The sequence below is a fragment of the Athene cunicularia genome (assembly GCF_003259725.1).
Source record: "Athene cunicularia isolate RWA chromosome 2 unlocalized genomic scaffold, athCun1 chr2_part1, whole genome shotgun sequence".
Lineage (NCBI taxonomy): Eukaryota > Metazoa > Chordata > Aves > Strigiformes > Strigidae > Athene > Athene cunicularia.
The window spans coordinates 51,920,223-51,931,963 of NW_020799095.1; positions in this window are offsets into that span (position 1 = coordinate 51,920,223).

Consider the following 11,741-nt stretch of genomic DNA (forward strand, 5'->3'; position numbering starts at 1 on the left):
GGGGGGGGGGGGGGGGGGGGGGGGGGGGGGGGGGGGGGGGAGTAGGAAGAAAGCCAAGCTGATAGTCACATAACCATGCTACTGGCTTACCATCTGTCCAAAAGCAATTACCTGGAAATGGCAGGTGAGGCAGGAGAATGAGGTTATAGCTCAGCTGTAACACAGAGCCGGCCCGAGTCACTGATCGGGTATTCCGCAGCGTGAGAGTCCCTCTTCCTGACGTGCAGGTAACTCACTCTGCCAGCTCAGTCGTACCAGCACGGTGAGTGATGGATCTCACTTGCGGAGGATCAGGGAAAGGGCATCTTAAAGCAAATCCTACCCTAGCGGCAGCTCCTTTGGGGCATGGGAGCAGAGATGCCTAAAACTGCAGAACTTCACATGTTCTGGTCAGCCACAGGAAATGCCTTCAGAGGCGGAAGGCTGGGGAAGAAAAGGAAAGCGTGTGGGGAAACAATTTTGCCTGAGACACAACAAAATCATCCCCTCTACCCTCGCCCCCCACCCCCCGCCATATGTGGTGGGCTGTGGTGGAACATCCAGGCAGCACCATGCTGTGGGATCAGTGCAGCTTTCCACAGCTTCCACCTGCAGTTCACCAGCGTGGCAGGAAAGGACGTACTGTTAGAAAGTGTTGAATTCCTGCTTTTTTTACTTTACCCTGTACCCAGCTCCTTTGCTGCCTGCCATGATTAGCAGAGGGAGCTTGTGGCTCACAGTCCATTGGGGAAAAAATCAGAAGGCTGCTTGCAATTGTCTTGAAGGAGCTCTAAGCCAAGTGTATGGGTCTGGTCCCGTGCCACCACCCAATGCTCAGCATGGAGGCACATCCCCTAAGCACAGCATGCTGCTTTGACATGGATTGAAGCCAGACCCTGCTCTTGCAGCCACCCTGGGGACATCAGGAGCTCTCACATGTGAGCTGGTCTTCTTGCAAGCCATTTTCTAGATCATCTCATTGCCCTAGCCATTCCTCAGCGCCTTCCTGCCATTCTTGCTTGTGTTCTCTGAGTAACATGGATGTCTAGGGCCTCTCTGAAATCAGCCTGCTGATCTCGTAGCTGTTGACTCAAGCATAGTCACATCTGCATGTGGGTCAGGGTTGGTGACTATAGTCAAGGCTTCAATTATTTATGTTGTATTTATTTTTAAAGATGGGACACAAATTCCATGAGAGAGACTCATCGGGTGATCATGTGAAGAGTGTGATCAAGCAGCTTCTCAGGGCTGAGCTGCTTTCAGGCAAACTGAATTCAGCACATGTGCTGCCAGTTCAGCTAAGGGAGAAATTTTGGAGAGAAGACCAGATAAAGAGCCCTCCGGCAACTCAAGGAAAACATGAAAAACAAAGGCCTCTCTATAGTCTCTCTTGTTACCTGCCAGTCCTGTTTGTATCCCAGACATCTCCCGGCTCTTCTACTTTGCATCCCTCCTTTTCTGGTTTGATACTCTTCCAAGGCATGAAAAATGTGGGAACCATATCTCTTCTTAAGAGAAAGAAAAAACAGGAGCTGGTTATGAGTCTGCAATACAGCTTCCTATTATGCAAATTTCAATGTCAGTATCAAAACTTGAGGTAGGAACTAAGAATTTAGGAGATGTGAGGCAGATGAAGGGAAAAGACTAATAATTTCTATGGTTTTGCCCATACAACAGTTTCTATTCACAGTTGGAGGAGGTCTCCACCAGGAGTCACTGGTGATTTTAAATACTACTATTTTTAAGATGTTTGCTGTGTCAGTAGGAGCCTGGTTTCCAAAAAAAATGCTAAGTACTCACTGTTCAAGCCTTCAGTCTCTTGACAGATCTCAAGCTGGTCAACCAAAATGATCAGTCAAAAGGAAATAAAGAGTATAGGAGCAGCAAATAGATAATTGTTGTTGGTATCACATTATGGGCCCTGAGCAAGATGCTGGAGAAGATCATAAAGGTTATTTGGAGAGAGAAAGAGGCCCTTTGATTAATTAAGACTAATTAATTAAGATATGACAGTGGAGTAGTTTTGCCATTACTGAGAATGGATAGAAGTGAGGAATGATGACAACAATAGTGAGATGGGGGTAGAGCCATTGTGTAAGAAGAAAGGTCCTAGGACCTTGCCTAAGTGACTTGGAAGGAAAGAAATAGTACCTTTTTCTTACAAGGAGGCAGGGCTTTCCTCAAGGTCATAGACCTGCTGATTTAAAATCATGGGTATATGTGGGCTTGATGGTGCCATTTCCACAGAGCCTTGAAGGAAGAGCTTCATTTTTAACCCAAGACTGGATCATTGTACTTCTGTTTGAGTGGCCCTTTAGCTTGGAGATTGATTTACTTGTGGTTGGGTTTTTTTCCAAAAATACAGTGTGATTTTTACCTATATTCAGGAATGGTCACTCTAGAAGTTAGTTGATTAACTTCAGTGTAATTCTATACCTGTCACTCAATTTTCTTCTCACTCTCCTGATTAACTGCAATCTTATGCAAATATGTGCACTTCTGAGTACAGGAGATACATCTACAGGGACTTCTGTCCTGCTCCAAGGTCTGACTTGCTGCCCTGGCTTGGTGCTGCTTTGAACGGGTCCTAGCTCCTGCTCTTCCCCCGTACACTACCCCATCAGTTCCCCTGCCAGAGCCTGGCTGTTGGTTCTCTGCTTTGCCTGTCTTCCAGCGCCTGAACCGTTTGAATGCTTGTTAATCCTGTCCACGGAAAGCACAATCGAACTGAGGTTTCTCAACACAGCGTTATGATTGAAATAGCTGCAAACTACTGCTAGGGCGTCAAAGGCAGAGAGAACAACTGTACAGCTCTCCATGGCCAGCAGGGTTTCACAGGCCCCCCCAGCCGGAAGCAGCACCTGCATCCTTTCCCTTCTAATTCAGCATCCGCGCTTTCCAAAACTGGTCTCGGGTTCTGTTTGAATTACTGATGCGTTTAAGAAGGTGAGAGTCAACATCAGCAGATACGGGAGGTTTGCCTTAGTATTTTGTTTCTAAGGCAATTGCAGGAGTTTCTTGTGAAAGCTGGTATTTTCACAAAAGCCAGAAGGGGGCAGTGGAGGCTAACAAATAAGTAAAATCCCGCAACCACTGTAATCACAACCAACAAAAAAATCCTCTCCTTGCAAGTTACACAGTGCTCGTTTTCTAAAATTGTGTTTCAGTAGTATTGGAAAGAAAAGTTTCCCTAATGGATAGTCTTAAATCTTCCAGATGAGACAGAAATCACTATTATAGAAAGGATTTATTTCCGGTGCAGTCATTGTCAAACACCATCACCCCAACATCTGTGACTGGGGATGGAGTCTCTGCCTGACAGGTTAATTTATCACCACAAGTGTTGAAAGGTAGAGGGGTTTCTGACAGCAGTCCATCCAGGCTGGCTTCAAATGAACATCTTGGCGTTCAGAGTCTTCTCCCTCTAAAGCAAGTTTGTGTTTTTTCTTGAACTTTTAATTGGATGATGAGAGGAGAAAAAGCCCTTAAGAGAAAACTACCTCAGGTAGCGTTTACTGTGATAACCTGTGGGTGACATTTCAGTAGCCATGGCGGCAGCTGGCTCAGGTCAGACTTCACGTCAAGGACTGCATTAGCCACTTTTTGCCAGATTTTCTGGCCAGTAGGGCCAACCATCAGAAGCAACATATTCCTGTGCTCCTAGCAGGGCAGAATGTTTCATCTCAGCTGGACATTCCCCTCATCACCACTTCTGAATCACCAAAGTCCACAGGACTGCTGTGCCAGACCCAGCATTGTGGTTGGGTCCATGAACCAACATCCTGGCAGCCCTTCCTCTGCCTAATCCTGCCATACTCCCGATCTTTGCACCAATGTTCCTGAAGGACCGTCATCACTGAACTGGGAGCTCATGCTTTGACCCCTCCATACTTATCCCAAGCTGATCTCTTACTACCCTGCCCTTACCCTTCTCTGACCTACCACTGATACCAGCCTTAAACCTTAACTTGGCTGTTCATCCAAGCCAGCCCCAGGATATAAGTAGGAGTCTTTTACTAGGCTTTGTATTCAGTCACCCTGAACCACCTTTAGATCCCTCCTCAAGATAAATTTTTACTCTGAGATCACCAAGTCTAGCCAGCCATGAACTCCAAATGGAGGAGATCATTATGTATATGTCTATGTGCCTGTGTGTGCACAATTTCTGGGGCCTCTAATCCCTTGGGTCACTATACCTGTTGGCACTTGGAGAACAGTGACCGGAGACAGGAGCCTCCAGACCTCCATACAGCACTGGACCTCTGCAGCCCAGCAACAAGTGGAGGAGCTTTCCAGGGGTGGAAGCAGAGGCTATGTGTGAGTGGGAATGGCCTTTCTTTGTCTTGCTAGAAGTTACTGGCCACTTCTGTCAAATCAGTCTGCATTCACTTATTGGAGTGCATCCAGCAAAACTTGGAGCCAAATCCCAGACTTCCAGACTTGACAGCTTTGACTCATGTAACTTGAGAAACACCAAGAAAAGTATTTCATTGTGGCACAGCTCTTACGGACAGCTTGGTGCATCAGTGCTGGGCAGCAAGCAGGCAGCATCCCTTCAGCAGTAAATCCAAGTGGCTTTAATCTCAGAGACTCAGCTCTAGTAACAGATTCTTCAGCAGAACTCCCAAACTGTCCCATGAACCAAGTTTCAGCCCTTGTCTTTGGTCTGTCTTTTCACACCTGCCTTTCCCAGAATAAGCTTGGTGGATAGATCCAGCCTGCCATTTCTCTACCTCTTAGCTTAACAAATGCATTGCTGTCTGCATCTATCTATCTGTGCAATTTGTCTTCCCTTGCACCACACACATGTCTGTGGGGAGCCTCCTTCTCACACACCACAGTTGAGAGGCTTCTTTAATTTTGTAACTTACTTAGTGTGCTTAAAAAGCAACCTCAAAATAAATTTAATTGGACTCTTGGGAGGAAGGGAGTAGACAGAGGCCTGGAAGCACAGAGGAAGAGATTAATTTGTATCATCATCATGGTTTTCTTTAACTGCTCCAGGCTTGCATTTGATATACCTGCATTAACTTGAGATAGAACAGTCTGTTGATGAGACCTGAGCCGCAGCGCAGACCCAGAGCCCAGTGTCAGGCGGTTGTGTGGTTTCATAATGCCTGTACTTTTAGTGTTGCACTGGAACGTGGTTTAGAGCAGAGGAATTGTGAGGTGCTTTCTGGTGGTTTTGTTAACAATGAGGAAAATGATTCTCTGGCTTTGCAGAGCTGAGAGTCTCATGTTTGAACTGCTAGGGCTGAGTAGTTCATACTGAAAAACTTTTGCATGGCTTTTGAAAAGTCCTGCTATGTGATGTGTGCCAAGCAACTACAATGACTTAACACATTTAGTTTTCAGAGACTTGACCAAGGGATCCTAGGTAGTTTGATCCTACTAATGTTTGCAAATGTGTCTTGTTCTAGTTGCTAGTGAATTTGCACTCTCACATACAGCAACAGATGCAAGAGAAGAATGGGGTTCTTCCAGAGACTTTCTGGTTCTGCATACTCATTTGGAAATCAATTTAATGCATTTTAATTGCCTATTTTTCTCCTTGGTTTTCTCTTTACAGCTACATACCAGCAAAAAATAATAAGGTAGAGTCTAGCCAGGCAGGCTGCTAATGAGGAAGCTTGACTCAAGAAGATTTTAATTTTGAACATTTGTTCTTCAAGATAGCTATTTCAGCATGCAGGGATGTCACAAAACAGGAATGCTGCCATTAGCTAATGGAACAAAGGCATTGGGCTCTTATGTCTTTTTGTTACATGAAGAACCATACACTTACATCCTTGACCAAACTACAGGAGTCTGGCAATCCATTTCAGGGTGCTGGTCCCCTTGACCAAATCATCTCTATAAAGAAAACACCCACTGTGCATGAAGTATGGTGTGAAAAGGACAATGCAGATACAATGCAAGCTGTGAAGAAGGAAAGGTGTATGTTAAAAGCCCAATCTCTTGCCAGCCTTTCGTTATTCCCCTGGTAAAGTGAAGCTTATGCGGTTCAGTCATGACCTAGGTACCGCTGAATACCGTATCTGAAACTTGCCATCACTGTTGAAGTAGTACCCTGCCCTGCAGGCAGCTGGAGACAGCTGCATTCAGCATCTCCATCATAACCCTTCATCTGCAACAGTACACAGTTTCCTGTCATTTCATCTTTTAGGCTGAAAAGCTCCGAGTTTCATCCCTGTCCAAGGCCACTGTCTTTGGAAACACTGAGCAGCTCGATGTTTGGTGTAAATAGGAGGGGAGGAGAGTATACTGCTTTACAGCATTGGGTTGTAGTTCGTCATTACCTACCTTACATGAAATGTAAAGGATGCTCCTCAACAGTGCGTAGCCACAAGTGAGTGAACCAAACCTTGGCACCTCATTTTATCACCTGGAAAATATTTCCTTTGTCCCTCAATACCTCTCATCCCCTGAGTTGTCCTATCATGCTGAAAGTACTGGGGAAAGGGGGAGCAAGGACTTGTGTTTACAGGCATCTGGCACAAGAAGCCATAGTCAAAATTGCTGCTAGAGTAGTCCAAATCCTATTCATAAAGTTTGTGAAGGTGAGCCCAGAAAAGTTTAAAGCAATGATTTTGTGTTTGCTGGCGTTTAACAAGGTTACTGACTCTGCATCAGAAAATGAGGTCAGTAAAAAGTATACAAGTGTTGCAGTATCGATATTAGGAGGATAAACTTGGGTTAGAGAAGAGAGAAGTGCAATAAATAGGACGGTGCACACGAAGAGAACTAACAGGCCAGATCTCCCAGGGCTCAGTGCCGGGACTTGTTCTGTTTAAGAGTTTTTTGTACAAATGAGCCCAAGGTTGGCACGATATGCTGGGTGTCCAGATGCAGATGACATCATGATAGGAGGGGAGGCTGCTGATAAATTTCAGGAATGCACCAGACTACAGGAGGATTTGGAGACGCTGGGGGAACAGGCTAATACAAAGGAATTCAATATTACACAATGGAAGGTTATTCACACAGGGAGAACCAATAGCACATTTAAATGCAAGTTTAATGAGCTAGAGCAGGACGAAACTGATGAAGGAAAAGAGTTGGGCTGGTGCTGAAGAGCAGTAGGGGTAGCAGCAGCCCAACAAGTAAATAATGGCGCAGCTGAGATTTTGGAAAAGAGGGCTCATGCTACAGCTGGGGAGTCTAAGACTTCATATCAGGTCACCCATTTCATGTAGCAACCAGAGTGTTCTTGGCATTGAACTTATAGTCCAAAACAGGCCAGTCCCTGAGGGAGCCTACAAAGGGTACTTCACCGCCAGACCTGGTTTGTGCATCAGGACCCTTGGTTCCACGAGGAGATGCTACTGTACTGTGTGTCTTGGCCCCTGTCTAGAAAACAGCTAAGGACATGTGTGGGCTCCCAGAGCAGCTGGTTGTGACCACAACTCAACACATTCTGCCTTTGGTGTCAATCAGATCAGTCTAGGTCTCCTCTGTCTGCAGGGGTAGAAGGACTCAGGGACCAGCTACCAGCAGAGGGGAGAGGATGAGAAGGAATTACAGGGGCCTGTCACTAAAAGCAGACATTCCAGGGGATGTAGAGTATCCCCTTTTGCAGTGGGATGCGCCACACGCAGCCTTTCCTAACTCTTGACCACCACAGGCTCAGCTGCTGGCCCCTGAGCGGCTGGGTGAGGCAGCACTGCTGCACACGCAGCCAGCCCAGGCCTCGCATCCCTCCTCCTGGGTCACTGCTTCCACAAAGCCTCTTGCAGCAACCCCACTCCTACAGATGAAACATAGACATCTGGAGAAAACTGCTTTGCACTGCCTGAAAATGAAGGTGCGATCTCGCGCCTTGGAGGATGGATGAGGTGAAAGCCACCATCCCCACAGTGTGTAGGAACATCTAATACCTACCATGGGTCCCAGTCTCCCACAGACATCATAAATCTGACGTTTCCCCTTTCCCCAAAGAAGGGTCTGCTCTGCTGCCAGCTTGACTCCCTGTGTGCCCAACCAGCCTTTCCTTCATTAAGTATTTTTGAGTGAGACAAAAAACTTGTTACCACCCTCTGTAACAGCAGCTGGGGAAGTCTGAAACACATGAAATATTTCTGGAGCTAAAATATGTTGTCTGGTAGAAAACTTTGTCGCTGCTCCTTTGCAAGTCTGTCTATACTGAACAAGTACAAAAATTTGCCAATTCTTTAGTACAATTTTGCAAACAGAGCATTATATGTGCTCTTATTTTTTTAACCACCCACTGTATTGCACATCTCAGGAAGAAATTCAGAGGATCTGTATTTTCACTTTTGATGGTCATTTTGTGATGGGAAGGGAGTACCTGAATCGCCATGGTGGGACTCCCAGAGTCATGGAACAGAGCCAGGATTCAGCCCACTGCGGGCACCCACCTCAGTCTGGACCAGCAGTGGAGAGGAGATGCTGCACACTGACCCTGGTCAGCAGCGAGGGGCCTGCCCAGAGCACAAGGCACGTACCTACCTGCAATTCGGGTTTGAAGAATGGGCAAACCCAAAAGGAAACAAAGCTGCACGGATGCAGCATGTATCATTACAAAATTATTTCTCTGAACTAATGTCTCAGTTTAATTCAGTTGCAGCTTTCTGTATATGGGTCTGGTGTGGCTGTCTGATGTCCGTCTTGATTTTAAAAAGCTGGTGTCTGAATGGGTGACTGTAGCTCCACAAAGGTTTAAGGTCCTTTGCCTGCAGTCCCTGGCTGCATTCCTAAACAGTCGTTTAAAAAAGAGTCCACTAAATCAAAAGCCAGGTAAATCAACAGAGCACTCAACATTGTAATGAGACCAGTTATAAGGTAAATTACAACATTATTCAAGCACGCAAAATTCCTCCTCTGGCATTTGTCCTGCTAAGTGCAATGCACCTTAAAAGTGGTGAAATGATTTCTGGCAGCCTGTGAAGGAGGCTGTGTCTGGGGGATGGGAGGCTGAGCCCAGCCCCTGCCTTTGCATCGACTTCTAACTTTGGGGGACTTTGAGCAGCAGCTGGCTGCTGTTCGGGTGTAATCTGTGCCTTGCTCGAAAGGTTCATGGATGTGCTTTCAAAATGGTGTGGTACCGGCCACTAACACCGGCCATGTGCTCCCTCACTTTCCAGCAAATCTTGTTACAATTTTCAAAGCAGGGGATTAGAAAGACTTTAATTAGGGACTTGGTTAGGGAGGCTTGAGACTTATAAATCTTTTGTTACAATGAATGAAACTCTGAACAGATGCTGATGCTTTTGAAGCTGCCAAGACCCAAAAGATGGGCGCGCAGACCCCGAGGAGATGGCCATTATTTTATATGTGAGATTAAAAAGGCTGTAAGGACAAGAAGCCCAAAACAGAACAAATTTCTGTGCAGAGCATGGGTGGCTTTCTCTGATCTGTATCTTGGATTATGGGATTCTGTGCATTTATTGTAAGAAAATATGTGATATTGGTAAACAGTGGAGAGAGAAATCCCTCCTGGCCATGCTTTCAGAACACTTTTGTACAGACAAAGCTGAAAGATTCTCATTTTACCATGGACACCATGCAGAGAAACAATTTGTCCCAAATCTTGCAAGCAGGTCAGGGTGCAAGTCAGCAACAGCAGCCCTGCCTGTTTGCTGTGCTGTGCTACTAACCTGTATCCTCCTGTGAGGCGAGAGCAAAGGCCTTTTGGTTGAATTTGAGGTTCTCTGAGAAATGCTGAGCTGCTGTGTACAAAGTTCCATGTAAACCATCCCTCCCAGTCTGCGGAGGCCCAAAGAAAAGGAGAGAAAAGCAAAATGCAGGAGGGAATACACACACTCACACCACTTCATATAATGTGAAACTAACCTAATGAGCATAAATCAGGCTCTTTGGTGATTAAAACATCCTGTATAAATACTCTGCAGGTTTTGGGGGTGTTTTTTTTCAAGGATAGCACTACATTTACATGCAAGAGCTGGGGACAGAGGGTAGATTTACAGCTTTGCTTGCACAGATGAACAGAAGGGATAAAAAGCGATCAAAAAGTGCCCATTCAAGCCTGCAGCACTTGACTCCTTCCCGCAGCAAAGGAAGCATGTGTCAGACGGCCAAGCCAACACCAGCTCCAGGGGCCACAGGCAGCTCCAGCATTGGAGAGGCACAGCCCAGCAAGCGCCGACAATGCAAAGCACCACAGTGCTCTGGCAGCGCTCCTCACTGAGCCCACAGCTGGGTGGGAAGAGGGAGCGAAGCTCCTTTCCTACTCCTGCCCTCCTTCCTTCTACGATACAGATTTTTTTCTTCTGGTGATTTCTCCAGTACAAACTGATTGCTGCCAAGGCTGTTGAAAATCATCAGGAACCCGAAGAGGCTATGCCTAAGATGGAGGCCCTGTGGCCTGCACTGGTCCCCACTGCACTACATCCCCTGCTTCCCGAACTCTTGCCTCGGTCCTGCTGCATCCCATGAGGGCGAGTCACACTGCACGGCCTCCCACAAGCATCACCTCGGCAGGCAGCCACACGGACAAGTTTCTCAGCCTGACCTGGGCCACGCAAGCTGCTGCACGCTCAGTCTAAGCCAAGGCGGAAAGGTGAGCGGGGCAACCAAACTCTCCCTGGCAATTAACCTAATTACTGGCTAAAAGCAGCAAGTGTTTTGTTTTCAAGAACAGCTGCCTCTGCTGCAGCACAAGGGAATGGGAGCACCGTCTTGCCCCCTTCTTCTTGCTGTGGGATGCGTGGATGGAGAGGGTCTGCCCAGGGAGCCCGTACAATGCTCTGAGGCAGAGATGGACCGTGATAAAAGAGGGGCCAGTGGAAGCGCTCGTGTGGAAAGCTGGAGAAGGCCGGCTGCACCGTGGTGAAGGGGGATGAGATACGGCCTGGTCCAGCACCAGTGGCAGGGGAGCATTTTTTGCTGGGACACACGTCTGCTCAGCCCTGTGTGTCCTGTGGAGCAAAGCCTGCTGAGCTCCCAGCAGTTCCGCTGTGACTTACCCACAAGGGATTAGGGCTGGTCTGAGGAGCAGCCTTGGACACAGGGGGCCCCATGTCTGGTTTGAGTGCCCGAGCTACCGCACGTTGAGAAGAGGGGTGACAGGGAGTGAAGCAGTGGGAGCAGCTGCATCTCCCCGTTGCGTTGCCAACCTCTCCCCACACACCGGCTGTAGTGGGCAGCGCCATCACCCAGCCGCCCAGGGCACCACTTGAGATGAAGCTCAACACGGAGACCTGCCTCCTTCATCTTGCATCCCAGAGGCAAAGAAGTGCCACAGAAGAGGTGGCCCTGCCTCAAAAGACAAGGGGGATCCCATTCCAGGTCCCTGCTGACCTTGGCACTGGATGTCACTGTAAATTGCTGCAAATGCTCTAAGACTTTTTTTCTTTTTCTTTCTTTTTTTTTTTTCTTCTGTGGAAGTTGTAGGTTTGTGTGTCGGAAGGTCCAAATTAAGACCAATTGTAGCCATAGCAATTACGGGTAGGGTTTAACCAGTAGATGCAGGAAAGCGAGGCAAACAACGCAGAGGGGCCGGCCAGGTGTGCGCGCCTCGGCGGCAGCGCAGAAGAAAGGACTTGGCATCTGGGAAGTGGCTTTTCAAACCGGCCAGGGTGCCTTTGCTACAATAATCCACTGAAACAACAGCCGTCTAAAAATAAGGTTGTTTTCTGTACTAAGCTCCTTTTAACTTCGTTAGTCATCGCCAGCTCCCAAAATAAGCTCCGTGTAACAGTCTCTCCTAGTAGCGGCTGTAAACAAACCCGGGGAGGCGGGAGGGAGGCGCAGGGGAAAGGGAAGAGGAGCAGCGGGCGGAG